The following is a 13,384-nucleotide window of genomic DNA, read 5'->3' on the forward strand; positions in this document are numbered from 1 at the left end:
TTTCAGCCAAGCCTGCTTCTCTGACTTAGAGGAACTTTCTACAAATCAGACAATTCTTTTAGAGCGGGCATAAAAGACTCAACAGTTTGAGAAACAAATAGGGTGACCTTAGATCTTGATAATAATAAGCTTGTTGGCTGCTTGGTCAGCAAAAGGGTTTCCCATATGCTTTTCTACCTGAGAGAATGACGTGCAGCACATTTTGCAATTGCAAATTGTGCAGATAACATATGATCATCTAACAAACCTTTAACAAGTGTACCAATTTTAATCAGGAATCAAAATCATGGGCTACTCTAAAGGCATACTTTGAGTCAGCGAATGAAGTAATCTTTCAAGCAGCCAGAATACAAGCAAGGGTAAAAGCAACAAATTGAGTAATTTGATGTAAATATACATGAGGTAAATATAGGATTTTGACAGCTTCATACAGTGTACATATGGCATAACCAGCATAAATAAGCCACGGTAATTTCTAAAACATGATCCCATCCTTCAACATTATACAGAATCTCATAATTGGGTATTGGTGCACCAGAGAAATCAATAGAGGTTTGTGAAATGGGTGTTTATGATAATGTAGGATGTGTCCCAACGATCATGCCAGTGGGCTGCAAGAAGTCTGCGTTTAAAACTGGCACCAGATTAAGATTATATGGGACACAAACAGCAAACTAATTTTGTGCATGGATAGTCTTACCATCGAGAAATTCTGGGTTTTAGCAGAAGTTCATCTACAGCATAGAGTATAGGGACTGTGCAGTTGGTCTAAAGACAATATTTTCAGAGACTTGTATGAAATGGGCGGCAGCCGTCAAACAAGATGGAGATCCTACAACCACAGCATCCCGAGAAGAAGGCAGCATGTTTCTTTTGATTTCTACGATTGTGCACCAACATCACTGATGTAAGTCCGCCTCTCATGACAATATAAAATAAATGGCTTATTATAATCAGGCTGTTCTAATGCAGATACAAGAAGGTGGTCCTAGACAAAAACTTCCAAAAGTCAATTGATGTAAATCTTAGTCTTTCAACAGGCAGATTGAATCTGATACCAAAAGGGAGATATATTACTTGCGTCTCTCACTGAGTGGTTTCCACTCAGTGAGAGACGGGAAGTGCCTTGAACTCCCTGCAAACTGACTCGGCTGGAGTGTTTTTCCGTTCTTTAAATAACCCCACGGAGGAAATAATAAATATCTAACGACCGGACACAAGTACAGGTCCTCAAAACAGTGCTCCCTCCTTGAACAAACAGCGCTGTGTCGATCGTGTCATCTGCCAAGGAACCTTTCATCGCGCTATTCAACTAAAACTGCTTTTCTGATTGAAACACAACGGACTCACCATTCAGAGGTGGCCCACCCATTGGATCTGGCCTGACACACCTCAATAAAATACGTGTGGTGCTTCTCTTCCCCCTCCCCCCTCCTTCCCCCCCCACCTTTCTTACGTCCTGAAGAAGACCCGTAGCAGAGGTCGTGAATTTCCCGTATTGCGCCAGGGTCGAAACGTCGACGATTACCCCCCCCCCCCTTTAATTTTTAAAACAAGCCTTTACCATTATTCCCTTTCCCTTGTGAAATAATGTATATAGAATTGTATGGATAGGCTTTGCTTGTGCAATACAAATTGCCCTTATGTTGTATATAATTATTGCAAATTTTGTGTCTTGAGTTTCTTTTCCTTACCACTTGAGCACCCCTTTTCTATCCTCTCTTCATTTTATGAATGTGTAAATAAAATTGCGATACAAATGTTTTTCTTTGTTGTGTTGGTTACATTGCATTTATAGCTTCATATGCAAGTAATATATCTCCCTTTTGGTATCAGATTCAATCTGCCTGTTGAAAAACTAAGATTTACATCAATTGACTTTTGGAAGTTTTTGTCTAGGACCACCTTCTTGTATATACTATTACCCAGGTCCTTTGACTTATTGGGTGTACCCCATTGTTTTCAATGTTCTAATGCAGAGGCAGATGTTAGAGCTCGTTTCAAAGATGCAACGGCTCAGGGTCATCTCTGAGCCTTTGGAGAGGTTTAACAATAGTCACATATCCTAGCATCCACTGCCTGCAAGAGATTCTCATTCACAAACATTTGAGTACCTGTAGAGATGTGGTTTGGGTAACTTATAGATGGATTCAAGGCTGTCTATGGAGTGGTGACTCTCTCCCGCTGAGATGTCTCTACCGATATATTGAACATGGGGAAATCAGAATTGTGATTTCTCTGTAGAATCTTTGTGTCCTTTCTTAGATAATTCAGTATGGAGATGAAGAGTCAGTCTTGCATTGGTCAAGGAGTCAAATACCACCACCAAGTCATCGTAGATGATATGTTTAGGGTATTTGACTCCTTAGGCCAATGAACCGCAGTGGATGATTTTGGGAAACTTAAGGATCTAGATCTTTCTGGAATACCTGAGAGAAGGTGGGTGGTGACTCAATAAACCCCTTAGGCAGTCAACACCACGTTTCTTGGCCCCTTGATTAAGAATGCAAAAATATATTGGCTGTCTGGAGGAATAAGGCTAGAAAAAAAGGCTGGACAAAGATCTACTACTGTAAATCATTATGCAGTAGATGGGATACAAAATAGTGTGGTTGTGGCATTGGGAACACCACAGGATTGCTAGCCTGTAAGAAGTACTCAAATCTTTATGGGTTGTTGCTGTGCTTTGATTAAGCATATTAGCTAACAGTTTCATCACTAATCCGGGAGATTTATAAGATAACTTTGTTTTCCATCGTGAGGGTAGGCTAAGGTGAAGCTGTCCGCTTTTTAATGTGTATGGCTTTTTATGGTGATTGCCTCCTAATAATGCTAATCACATTGTTAACCTGCATATGCTTTCTGATTACAGCACAATTGCTTCATAATAAAACACAACAGTTTCAATAAATATTGCAAGCTTCCTTCGGGCCTCTTTTTTCATTTATTGTGGACATGTATGAGTGAGAGAGCGAAAGATGATGACCTGCCACCACAATCCCTGAGAGCGTCTAGAGCGTTGTGTTCTGGGGTGTCAAATCACTTGCCTCTCTGGGAAGGTTAGGAGCGCAAGTGAGGCACTATTAACTAGTCGGATCTGGGCCCACAGATACTTAGGTGGTGTAGTGACTCCGTCCCTTCAGGCTGATGTTTTATGGCCGTAAGCATAGTTCTGTTCCTGATCAGACTCCATGCAACACAATCCCCCTTGTTTGAAGAATTCTCTGGCTTACCTTGGCACCTGGGGTTCTCATGTGGAGCCTACCCAGCTTCTCTTCTCCAAACTCGATCAAGCGTAGACGTTTCCCTGCAACACCACCACCACCAGGTTGTGAAATAAATCTGCACTTGCATCATATCTGGATTCTGAAAAGGTTTATTAATAGAAAAAAATAATCTGTGAATCAGAGTTGGGAGGCATGTGATCCCCATGCATCTCATGAGCATAATGTTAAAGCACATAAGTACAGAGCACACACTTATACCTTTTCATACACAGGGCTCCAATAGAGCTCATGTGACTTAACGGAAACAAAAGACTACACAGTTACAGAATTGAATGTGTGGGATAGTAGATATTTGACCTTCAAATTGATACATGAATATAAACCTTTAGAGCTGAAAGCATTTTGATTGATCTTTATTTCGACTGATTCAGCCATAAAAGATACATGATAACATACAACCTATCATACAACACATATATACATATACAAATTTAAAATACGTCTTTTAAAAATAAAGATATACAATACTGGTACCTTTTTTTGGTACAAGATAAAAACACATGTGTACACAAGAAATGAATTTAGTCACCATTTACATTTGTTGACAAGGGACACAGTCATACACCGTTTTGTTTTGAAAAAGTATGTGCTTAGTTAAACTACTCATAATGATTGACCAACCTTCTTTCTAGAAAAATAAACTGAGAGAAGAAATCTACTGATACTGAATACAACAGTTTGTAGTGTATTTGTCTTTGAAATCCTATAGGCCTGAAAGCATGTTCTTATTCCTAGGGCATTACAAAGGGGTTTAACCCATTTTTTTCTTGCTTTATCATATGCAGAACAGAAAAAGAGGATGTGTCTCTCGTCTTCCATATACGAACCTGGACACATTGTACACTTCCCCTGTATAGGGTCGACCCCATCCCCGTTTCTCTTAGACCATCGTTCGACATTACTGCTCGTCATAAGGTTCCCATACCTAAACTTCAAGAATAGCGATTTTGCGAGCGGGGGCTCGATCTCATCCAAAAAAATCTCGAAAAAGGCTCTTTCTTGAAGTATAGGAAATTTTGAGTGAGGGAGCCAATACTGTTTCCATTTGCAAGACGAGTAGAGATGAAGGACCAAAATGTTTGTTTCACCATAGATTTTGCATTAAACGGTAACCCCTCCGGGCGTTCCCAAAACTCTGATAAGCCCAGGATTAAAAACCATTTTTTGATATGCTTAAGCCATACAATGGAATGCAAAGAATCAAGACCCAATATCTCTTGAAGTCCTTCCCTATAGTCAATTAGTTCGGGGGTAGACCATAGACGTACCCAAAACATTAGTGGTCTTAGTGTTACATAATCATCAGTTCTTCTAAAGTTCAAATCCATTTGGAGTGGTATCAAGGGAGTACTTGTGGGGACCCTTACGATTGATCTCATGAATCTGTTATCTGGTCTATAGAAACTATCCTTAGACCAAGGCCCCCATATCTCAGCCCCATAAAGGGCAGCAGACTGAGTCTTGAATTTGAATAGCTCAAGTGCAGGTGTAATGCTTTTGCTTGAGCAGTTGTTAAGTTTACTGATAATTGGTCTAACATTGTGGGCATAGGACATCTTACTTTTCTCGATTTGATTTTTCCAAGTTAGATTCGAATCTAACACGACTCCCAGATAAGAGAAATTATCCACTGTTTCCAGGACTTGGCCATCCAAACATAACGTCCCCCTGTCAGGCTTGGATGGGTTTAGAGCCATACATTTGGTTTTATTAACGTTTATCTCTAGCCCCTTCTTCACACAGTATGTGCTAAAAGAATTCAGGAGGGCTTGGAGACCCTTCTTTGTTTGCGATATCAGGATGGTGTCGTCCGCGAAAAGTAACGCAGGCACCATCTCCCCATTAAGTTTAGGTGAATCGCTAGCACAACTGCTCAAATAGTCAGGGATATCATTAACAAAGAGCGAAAATAAAGTGGGAGCCAGAACGCAGCCTTGGCGTACTCCACGCTCTATGGGGATATCGCGTGTCAATTCTCCGTTCGGTCCCCACCTAATATTAGCATGATTCCCATCGTGTCAGTGTATTATTTGGGCCAAGAGACCTCCCGGAAAACCAGCTTCACTAAGTGACCTCCAGAGCAGATTACGAGGAACAAGGTCGAATGCCGCCCTCAGGTCCACGAAGGCGACATACAACCGACCCTTCCTAATGTGCACGTACTTCCAATATATACAACAGAATCTGAAGACCTGGTCTATGGTACTAATCTTACCCCTAAAACCGGCTTGAAGTTTGGTAAGTATAGATTTTTCCTCAAGCCAATCATTTATCCGAAACAGAAGATGTTTTGAATAAAGTTTTTGCAGGATGTCCATCAGACTAATTGGTCTGTAGTTCGAAGGAACAAACCTGCTGCCCTTTTTAAAAATTAGAACAACCTCCGCAGCACGCCAACTGTCTGGAAATTGACATTTACTGGACAGGGCATTGAATAGGTGGTTTATATAAGGAGCCCAAACTTCGATCTCGTGTTTATACAAGTCACCTGGTATTTTATCGGGACCGGGGGCCTTGCTACTTTTTAAATCAGTGATTGCTCTTTCTGTCTCTTCAAGAGTGAAATTCATACCCTCAATTGGTGGGGAAGACCAGGGAATGACATCAGACTCATTATCATATTGTTTGTAGAGAGAAGTGAAGTGATTTACCCATGTCAACTCATCTAAAAAAACATCCTTCACAACTCTACCTGCATGTGACCCGTTGGCCACTAACCTCCAAAACCCAACATTGTCTTTCATTTTGGCTGCAGACAGCATCTCTGCCCAAATCGACTCCTCCCATCTTCTCTTTGAGCTATTTTGGATAGACTTGTAAAATTCCCTAGCTGCTCTAACATCCTCCTTCGATTTGTTTTTTATAGCCGCCAATAGTTCCCTCTTGGCTGCTCTACATGATTTATCATACCATAATTTTCCATGACACCCCATCCTCACACATTGTTGTTTTTTCTTTGGCATTTTTGTCAAACATATTTTTAATTTTTCAAACAGTATATGGTGGAGTTCAATAAATCTTTCATAACAATTGGGCGAGAGAAAATAGTCATCTAGGGACCCAAAAATTGTGTCAAAGGCTGAATAAACTTTTGCCAGTGCATTTCCATTTTCGAGTACATGACACCATTTCAGCACTCGCCTGTTATTACTGACATGATGCTCATCACATGAATACACATTACATGAATTCTGATTAGAGACTTCAGTTAGTGCTCGAGATGGGGGATCACTGAACAAGGTACCATCAACCGACAATTCCAAAGGATAATGATCACTTTCACCCCTAGTAATCACCACAAAGTCCAACATATTATGCCAAATACGCAGAGAAACAAATATAAAATCCAAGTTACTTGTGGTATCTGACCTTGCAAAAGTGGGGCGTTTTGAAAGATCCGAAGGGAAACGGCCATTACATGCCCTGATATTATGGTCAACCGTTAATCCTATCAGTTGTATGGCCAATACTGAACAGTTAACAAAATTCGTACTCTCAAGTTGAGGGATGTTATTTACATGATCTTCCTCCTCAAGGATATCCACGAGTCCCAGGACGGGTTCAAAATTACAATTGATATCTCCACCCATGATTACTGGAGCCTCACCAACCACCCTTTTTAAAAAATCATCTAAAACTTCAATAGTGGGGGATTTTTTGGAATGCATGGAGGGTCTATTATAAACATTAATTAGATAATATTCTTCCTCTTTTACATTTGTAATTTTGAGAGCCAAAATGTCCAATGAGCCGGTGTCAATTATTTTGATCTTGATCTTTAGCGTGACTTTGACCCATATAATAAGACCCCCCGAGGGTCTACCCCTGCTTGACTGGGCAGCCCCGATACCATAGGTTTTATATCCTGTCCTGTGGGGTATGTCATTTGCCCAGGTTTCTTGTAAGAGGCAGAAATCACAGGAATCAATATATTCTGCCCATTCCGGGTCCCTCAAATTTTTATTTACCCCCGCTATATTCCAAGAAATTATGAGCAAGGATGGTTTTACCCCTTTGTCAATACAAGTAAGGTTTGCTATCGGTTCTGGTTCCATCGATAAATCTATTACCAATACTTCTGCATGTTGTGGAGCCAAGTCAGATTGCAGACAGTTTGGTACTTCATTAGCTAAACCATCCGAGTTTTCCCCAAAATTACTCTTACTTGGTACAATAATATGCTGATTGTCTAAGACACCCTTTTTAGGATCACAATCCTTGCCTCCCTCTCCAGCTAGAGTCATTTTTTCAGGATTAGCTGGTTTAGTGAAAGTACCCTCGGAATCAACTGGATGGTCAATATCTTGTATAGTGGTGAGACAGTTTTCCTGGATAGGGAGTCAATCAACTCCATCCAGGGGACTAAACCTATTGTAGGTGGAAATACCATTCCAAGCGATGTTAGTGCCATGTCTACTAGATTTCATACCGGGCATAGAATGGTAGTTAGCCGTGGTCCAGTTTCCTCCATTGTTCGTAGGCCTCAAGGGAGGATAAAATAATGTTAGAGGCCTTACTTCAATGGGGGATGTACCTGCATATGTATTTCGTGTACAAATATGTTGGGCAGTAAGCGAACCCTCAAAAGACACGACAATGCAGTCGCCCATGATAGTTTTATGCATAGGGCCGATCCACGGTACCCTTCTTACCATGAGGATCTTACTTTTAATATGGTTTGGGATAGGCTTGTTCTCATTTAGCCAATATATTACCTTGTTTTTTAAGGACAAGAAATTTTCCTCATATTGGTTATCTAGTTCAGGAACCCCAGTTAAGACAATTACAAAGGGACTTGCATCAGGAGGAAGATCTATATATCCTCCCCTGGGAATTTTACTAGTATGGAAAGTATGCTGGTTTTGTTTATTCTTTTTATTGTTGTTACTTGACGTGGTCACACACGGTGTAGATTCGACACCTACAGGGGGGTTGGATTCAATCGGTTTTGGAGGGCTCACATTTTTAGAACTCACGGCCCCATTATTCACTGCAGTTACGGGGCCTTTGCCATTGAAGATATTTACATTATTACCTTTAGACAGAACCAAGGGGGTAGCAGAAAACGTATAGACTGGGCTCACATTACAGTCAGCTCCTTTTGGAACACTCTTCATAGTAGTTTGTTTAACACCCACTTGTTTTTTAGAAGGTACAGGACAGACGGGGACCTGCGAGCTGCTAGAAGCTGTAACAGAAGCCTCTGGCTTAACACCACATGAGTTTAGGCTTATACTGGACAGGGTAATGATACTTTTCTCCAGTTCGAGGAGTTGGTTTTCAATGCTAGATAACCTGACTTCAAGGGGCTTTAGCACTTTCTTTAAGGTCTCCCATACAGTTTTGACAAAGTCCTCCTTCCCTCCCTCCATGTCCACCAAGGGTGAACCTAACTTTTCCACCATTGGAGCGTCGTGCACATCAGAATTAACCAACGGTGAACCTAGCTCCTCCACCATTGGAGCGTCATGCACATCAATATTAACAACATTGTCTATATTCATGATTGCTCTCACATTAGTGTTTTTAGGCAACTCTATAGTGGGTAGTGTCTGAGAAAATAGACCTTTCTTACCTCCCTGAGGGTTAAGACAAGCTGTTAATCACTGACTTTTTGCCACTTTTGTTTTTTTCCTAAGGTACGCTGACCTAAACTGGCATTTTCTTTTTTGTGGTAACGTTGCCTCAGTGGCACTCATGACTTTATTATTAACGTCATTATTTTTACTTCCCTTGTCCTTCAACGATATATCCGTATTCGTGGATGTTTCAGATGGGTTCCTGGCAGGTGTTTCTTGAGTGTGAACAAGTGTAACATTGACAGATGGCAAGGTTTCTTCAGGAACTGGATGAACCTCAGCTGGAATGACAAGGGCTTTAATAACAACGGGGCGTTCAGGAGTCCTAGCTAGGGCGATACTGCCAAGGGACGATTTTTTACCCAAGCCTAAGTCTATAGATAGTCTTCTCGCTTCCTCCAGCTCCAAGGAAACTCTGTGCTGGAGTTTGGAAATCTCGACGTCAATGCTTGTATTGGTCCTTGTTATAAAATCGTCCAAGGTACCTGTGACCTTTTTTCCAATTTTGGCCCTGTAACGAGTTTCACGTACAGACATTGTTCGTGAAGAGGCTCAAACCAAGAGTAGGTAAGGAAGGACTTTTAATACCTGATAACGGATGATGGGACGGCACGACCAAGAGGGGTGGCCCGGTCCGGTCTTTCTCGGTCTAGAACGGGCTAAAACGGGCCCGCCCTTGTCCCGGGCTTCTCCCGGCGCCCTCCCGCGCGCTCCCGCATTTTGAGAATTCTCACCTCTGCTGCCAGACATGGGCATGAGGCTTTACAGGTTAGTGATTGACACAACTTGGTGGCATTCGTTTTGCATGGAGTATGAACATGGTTGTTGTTGCTAAAGTTATGCTACGGTAATAGATCTAAATCCCACAGACTGGGGGGGGGGGGGAGGAAAGAGTTGTTCTTGAGACTTACCACCAATCTGTGGGAGTGTGGAGATATTAGATGCCTGTTGTGCCACTGAATATTGACATTGATAGTACTATCACTGATCTTGTGTTGTGCTGAATGTTGAATGTAAAAGGTCCTCCCTCCTGGTCTGGATGTGGGAATTCCAACCCTGTGCCTATTCTGACCCAATGTGTCGTCCTTCCCGGCCAATGTGTGAATTGCAGGTGAAGATTGCTTTTATTCATCATGAAGTGCTTCTCTTAAAAGTAGTTTCACTTTTTAATTTTTTTTGGGGTGGGGTTGAGGAAGGTGAGAGTATCAGTTGGAATCAAACCCACTGCGCTTGTTCTTCATTTGTCCAGCCTCTTCAGAGGCGTCACTAAATTCAATACAGAGATGCCAGATTAGAGTGTTCTCTACCAAGCAAAAACATGCTGTTGAATCAGATCCATCCCATAACTGATCATTCAAGGGATTAGTCAAAGGGAGGGGACACGCACAGAGGGTGTGGCACTGGTATGCCAATCTCTGACTGATTGGCGTCAGGATTAACTCACATTATAAAATGTTCTAGAAAATAACTGCTGGCATTAAATACTGCAGCTAAGTGTACTGATTCCAGTACTCTAAAATCACAGCTTGGACGCATAAAATAGGCCTCCTGCAAGCTGGTCCTTACAAATGTTTCCATCCCCTCGAATAGGGGGTAGATATCCAGTGAGATCTCGCCCAATTAGCTCCCCTGCTCCTTTTAAATGTGTGTTAGAGCAGCCATCGTTCCATAGCACCATTGCACCATCAACTTCTCCATCGAGACCGCACTTTCCCCGATGACTGGAAACATCCCAAGACCAAACCTCTGCTAAAGAAACCTTCTTGCAACCCGACAGACCTCAAGAGCTTCAGGCCCATCTCCCTGCTCACATTCCTAGCCAAGGTAATCGAGAAAGCCGTCAACACCAAACTCTGAGTTTATCGAAGCAAACCACATTTTAGACATCTCCCAATCCAGTTTCAGAAGCAACCACAGCACAGAAACAGCACTTCTCAGCGCCCCCGGCCTAATTGACCCCTGGGGAGAGGGTAAAAGGGACCCCTGTCGTCACACTTGCCTCAAGGTGTGTCCCTCGCTGTCCTCCTAGAGATGGTCCACTCCTCTCCCCTGTGACTACAGGGTCTCTTTTACCCTCTTCCAATGGGGCAATTAGGACCCTATTTTGGGGTTTAAGAAATACTGTTTAGTTAGAGGCTGACACAGATCACCCTAATACACTGGTAACGTCTTTCCGTATTTGGTAAGATAGGAGCCCTATTTTTTCGTCCTGATGAATGCCACCAACCCTTTTAGGCCGACAGCAGAAACATGTTGACGATGATGGTAGTGATGGGGTACTAGCTCCCCCAATCCCCACACTTCAGTTATTAATACCAAGTAGCACCCAGTGAATAAATGTATTTGGGTTCTTACATTGGGTTTTAAAATCAATCACTCAAGGGCCCCCACTTAGATTTCTAGTAGTGCCCCTTTGTCTCCAGGTGCAGGTCCACTCTCTATCAAATGCAGGCTTTAGAGAGCGAGGACTGCAAATTATGAAGCATGACACCTGGTGGTGTGGGAGGACAGTCCTTTACATTTTTTGAGATGCTGTCAGGAATCAAGTAAATGCCATTTCTCTGGTAAAGAGTAGTCGCAAGAGAAAAAAGGTCCCATATGGGCTGAGGAGTAACCAAAGCTGAATACAAAACTCTGAAGTCTGATTCACGCCACATTTTTACTCCAACCGCAGCAAACCGCAGAGCAAGGAGCAACGAGGGTGCGAGCGCGAGGACGCGAGCAGAGGAGAGGACGTCGGAATCTGCTCGCCTCGCCCTGCCCACCCGCGCACCCGCTCCTTGCCCATCGCTCCGAGTGAAGAGTGCCGCACAGACAGCAGATCGAAGAGCCCTCAAGCCAGTCATAGTGCCTGGCCAACCGGTCGGCGTGCTTCCTTGTTTCCTGCACCTCCTGGGGATTGTGGACTACGGCTGCGCCCGCGGCAGGAGGCAGAGGGTAAGCGGGATTGCCAGCAGCAGCGAGTCCAGCTTTCAGCGCACCTGGTTCTCTACCCTGTCGTTAGCCCCTCTACCCCGGCGTGAGCCCGCGAGGCTGGTGCAGCTATCAGCAGCCCCTGTAGGGGCCGATTTGCTCCAGTTTGCCCCTGTTTGCCTGCCGTGCTGCTTGTCACCGGTTCCCTCCAGCCATCGCTGCCTTTTGTGGCCCCCTGTCATCACCACCTGAAACTGCCTGATATCTCATTGCCATCTGCCGTCTTGCCACCTTTGCCAACTGCCTCTATCCTCTACCCTCACGACCTACCACCCATGGTGTAGGGGGTTGCTGCGGCGGAGGCGGCAGCGGTGGTGGCTGTCACAGTTTGCAGGTCTGTGGTTCTGCGGGTGGGGTAACTTCAGTGAGACAGAGCACATGGTTGTACAGGCGGGCGGTTTTGGACAAGGTTGGCCCTCATCCCACTGCTTCTAGCAGAGAGTGGGACAGTGAACCTCCAAACAGCCGATAAACTGTCCTCACCTCACCTCGCCTCTCCTGATTTCTGACTTCTTTGAGATTCACCAGCTTTGCCAACGGCCAACGGCCTTTGCATTAGCCTCCAAAATCAACCTCTCGCTCCCCAGGTCTGGAGTGCAGTGGAGTACAGCACACTGTGCGACATTAGGGGGGTGCGCTGAGGCGAAGGCAAGTCTAAGGTCCCCCTTGCTGGTCTGCTGGACCGCTGTTTGGGGCACTTGGGATCGCCTAGAGAGCAGTGAGAAGGGAGGAGAGGAGTGCGAATAGCAGACGGTCCCCCACCCCTGCGGCAGGCACCCACAGGTGCATGGAAGTGTGTGAGGAGCGCATCTGCCACATCTAGGTCTGGAACCTCCAGTAACCGGGGCATCGGCAGCCTCTCTCTCCTCCTTCGGCGCAGCATTCACCCGGACCTTCCACCAGTTCAGTAGACTCAAATTATTACATATTACGAGTTATACCAGATACGGTCTACAGAGCCAGTCATGAGATCAGGCCGAGTAAGGAAGACTCCTTTAAGGTCTAAGCCCAAATCCAAACAAAAACAAGGTAAAGCAAAGGCGAGTATAGAAGAGTCAAGTGGCCCACGACTGGGGTCAGTATTCACCAAAAAATGCATGGAAAACACAAAGTATCCCAGTCACGGGGTCCACCTGCACCAGCCCTGGCACAAACTCCCCCACTACTGGCGATGACATCAGCGCAAAGCCAAGAATGGGAGAATTAACTTTTCATCAACCAGTTAATCCGATGCAGGCACAAGGAAGAAAAGGGGACTGTACATTGACGGGGCCTCTCAAAGGAAAAAGCCTTGCACATTCCAACCTAAAATCTACACAAAATTCGCGTTTTTGAAAGACCCGGGTACAGTAATTTACTCAAAAAGCGCGAATGTAAAAGGGCTGCAACCACCATTACATTCAGAGAAGTTTGGACCAATCTACCAGCCAATTAATCAGTCAGCCGATCAGGTTCCTCCTACGTCACTTACTGCACCATTTAAACCCCAATTCCAACCCTCAATTCACCAGTTTAATAACCAAGTTGAAAATCAAGTCAAAACTG

At 43.9% G+C, this 13,384-nt stretch overlaps 1 long non-coding RNA gene across 1 annotated transcript in view; it reads right to left on the reverse strand.

Moving 5' to 3' along the window:
- The window catches only part of LOC144819886 (uncharacterized), a 56,943-nt gene that overhangs the window by 24,129 nt on the left and 19,430 nt on the right, over positions 1-13,384 (reverse strand). The window contains exon 2 of the long non-coding RNA XR_013607608.1: positions 3,234-3,366. This is a non-coding gene — a long non-coding RNA (uncharacterized LOC144819886). The remainder of the gene's footprint in view (positions 1-3,233; positions 3,367-13,384) is intronic.

The sequence above is a fragment of the Lissotriton helveticus genome, chromosome 2_1 (genome assembly GCF_964261635.1).
Source record: "Lissotriton helveticus chromosome 2_1, aLisHel1.1, whole genome shotgun sequence".
NCBI classification, from domain to species: Eukaryota; Metazoa; Chordata; class Amphibia; order Caudata; family Salamandridae; genus Lissotriton; species Lissotriton helveticus.